This window comes from Montipora capricornis, chromosome 7, assembly GCF_036669925.1.
Source record: "Montipora capricornis isolate CH-2021 chromosome 7, ASM3666992v2, whole genome shotgun sequence".
Lineage (NCBI taxonomy): Eukaryota > Metazoa > Cnidaria > Anthozoa > Scleractinia > Acroporidae > Montipora > Montipora capricornis.
In genome coordinates this window covers 36491850-36495297 of record NC_090889.1, presented here as the reverse complement: position 1 = coordinate 36495297, position 3448 = coordinate 36491850, and positions in this window count along the sequence as shown.

Below are 3448 nucleotides of genomic sequence, written 5' to 3'. Positions count from 1 at the left end.
TTAAATTGTTCTTTTGGCGTTTTTGACTGAAAATTATTTTAATTTGACTTATGCTACCAAGGCAGGCTAGGCTGCTTTATTGGCGGAAATGACGTTATCTACAAAAGGCTTCAACGATTCAATATGGCGAAGACTTTCAATCGGTCTAAATTTGAGTCTACGCTTTTTTAGCATTTTCTACACTTCGAACCATGTAAAAAAACGTTTTTCAAACTAAATGCCCTCGACGCTGAATTCAACAAAAAGCTGAATGCCTTTTGTACAAACGTTAAAACGTCTTAAACGGGCATTTTGGGGAACAAGCGGGTGAAAGTTTATGGCGCCTCGTGAGAAAGAGTCTTTTAAACAGATGTACTCCACGCTGTGAATTAGTTTTAATAAAGTTACCAGCTTTTGTTGCAAAAAATTACATTATAAAAACATGAAAAAGTGCCCACAAATGATGTGTTATAGAAACGCAAAAGGACTAATGTTACCGAAGACAAAATCCTTACTGAAAAACACATGAAAATTGGTAATCTTACGGAAACATCAATACTGGAAACATATGTTAAAGCAGCGGAATGTTCGATCGTCGCCGTATTTAACAAGAGGGAACTAACAAAAGAACGACGACAACGCGCCAATGAGAACGTTTTCTGAGAATATTATTTCCCGTTATTGCAATAATTTCGTGATAACTCCAAGTCGTCCGGAATGGAAAGTGTTATCAACATTGCGGGAAGAAAAAAATTGGAATTGTGCGGTTGTTTGGAAAGAAACTTAAAAACATTTCGTCAGGTTCTCACGTCTTCTACACGAAGAAATGAAAAACGCACGTTCAGGGCGTACAGGGCGTGCAGAGCCTTTGTTTTTGTTCATTACGTTTTGTGGCATTCTGGTAGCCGTCGTCGTCGTCCTATCGTAAGGTCCCTAATTATTCCCCAAAGGCGAGATGAATATCGGTGAAGAAAAACTGAGACGATGTCGAGGTTTTTATTTGCAGATATTTACCGAGCCTGAGGTGAAGTGGAGGCAGTGTGGCCCAGTGGTTAGGGCGCTTGCCTTGAGATCCGGAGATCCCGGGTTCAAGACCCGTTCTAATCACTCGTTGAATTTGTTCCTGGTAGTCCCAGGTTCAACTTCCCCGCTGCACTTGTAAATAGCCAACTGGTTTGCCTCCGGCCAGTTGGGATTCTTGACAGTTGTTGTTGTTGTTGTGTTATGTCGTTTCGTTCATTGTCTTTCATTGGCCCTGAAAAGCCCCTATGGGGAGCGGTCAATTAAGTATGTATTGTATTGTGAATAATTATTTTAGTATAACAAGCCGTTTTTATCAAAAGTGAAATGCTCTGAGAAGTGACAGACAATTGTTTCTGCAGCTATCAAAGATATCAATCAGTTCAGGGTCAGGTGCTCTTAAATAGCATCTCCTTCTGTCAATAGCTGATGAACTGTGCGGGCAACATCACACGAGTTAGCACATAAAAGAGCTCAAAGACTCATAAAAGCAAATTGTGTTCCTCTAGATACGTCGCTAAAACGACGGTCACCTTGAAGAATGTTTCCATTAACGATTAACATAGCGTTTGACGTTGTATAATCGTATATTAAGCTTACCTTAATGTTCTTCTCGAAATCCCATTAAAAGTCTAAAGCATGTGACAAATCCAGCAGAGCATAGACCTCTTTCATAATGGCGGCCAAATAAAATATTCTTTGGCTTTAATGCTAATAAGCCCTTCTAGCCTCGCTACGACGAGCAAATTTTAAAAGAATATTTGTTTCAAAATGAAGGCAGTAGGTCTAATTAACATATATACAAAAGTTTATAAAGTAGGTCGCCATTTATAAAAGTGGTCTATATGGGAATCTTAAAGAATGTGGACGATCACGCCGATTACGCTTTACGCATGGTGATAGGTTTATAGCCGCTGACCGGCGTACTGTGTATTCTGACAAGGAAATATCACTAGCTAGGAAAATTCGAGTATGGAAAGCGCTATATATACGTGCGCAGTCCTACTCGACCAAAATGAACACAGGTAACCGTCTCGTTCGCTGCGCTCGCTTGCAGCATTAACGTAGGTCATTACTTAAAAAAATGCATTTTCTTTAACACAAATAATCTATGTAACTTCGACAAAACGGCTTACGGCCATTAAATGTTCGACCTCGGATATTGCTTTTCGAGTTTTTTGATTGGTTCACTCAATATCGGTTATCAGTCCATATACCGTGTGACCTAATACGGAAACTGATTCCGTAAAGTGTTGCCGGGCAGGAAACTGCCTTGTGTCCAAGATGATTCAGAATTTAATGAAAATTTAATAAAACAACGACAAAGTATTCCATTTGCACTTGTTGGGTTACTTTAAGACTGTTTATAGCCAACTCGACGCTACGGGCCTCTGGTTATTTAGCATCTCATATCCAACGCGCGCTCTCTGCAGGATTTCTCAAAAGGCGGTTTGCAGGGCGCTAGGATGTTCCTATTTCCCAGCTAAGAAAATATAATCACTAGAAACGCCATTACGTACAGGCCAAAGGCAAAATTTTTGCATGCAACCAAACAGCTCGAAATTGAGCCATCCACAACTATCCATGCCAACATCCACGAAATGTACCAATAAATTCTACTTTTTAAGCAGTTAAAATAATGTTACCTTTTCAAACATATTGTAGTGCATCGTCCTAGGCACTACGTTTGTTCAAGTCAATAACGCAAAAAACCTCTTTGAGAGAAATGTTTTACTGTACTGCGGTGTGGGCGTATCAATCATTACCCGGAAAACTCTATTTTCAATAACAATTTATCGTCCTTTACGTATCGAAGACCAAAGAACTCCTCGATTCTAGCGAACCTTTCATAGCCATACCCGGTGCGGCAAATGGACTCGTGTGGCTGTTGGAAGGCCAACAAGTTAGGCTTTGATTGTATGATCCGACTGATGTCGCTACGGGCTCTTGAACCACTCCGATCTTGAACGCTAACAGTGACTGTCCCAGAATAAGGCCAATCTAGGAGATCATCAAAGGTACTTTCCATCATATGAATGAAAATTGCCACATGGGTTCCTCTCCCCCTGCCGACACCGTTGGGATAGATTCTGATGCCCATCAACCTTTCGAAACGATAACTGTACACCGCATCACTAAGGATAGGTGTTTCATATCGGCGGTGTTGAGAAATCTCTTCGATTTCCATGATAAAAAATGTACCATCTGCGTTTTTCCTTTTTAGAGCCGCTGTCTGAGGATTTGACCTGCAAGTAATTTTCCAAGCATTAGCAAAAAATAAATAAAGACCAGATTATTAATGCGGGATGTTCTCATCACGCTATGACGTCTGTGGGATCTGTTCACCAAGCCTCGGTTTTTAAGAGTGATGCGTTTTGCACAAATCATACAAGCGCCCTTCCCGAGCACGGTTCCATGAAAACGCGTAATAAGTCAAGACCAGGCTTTG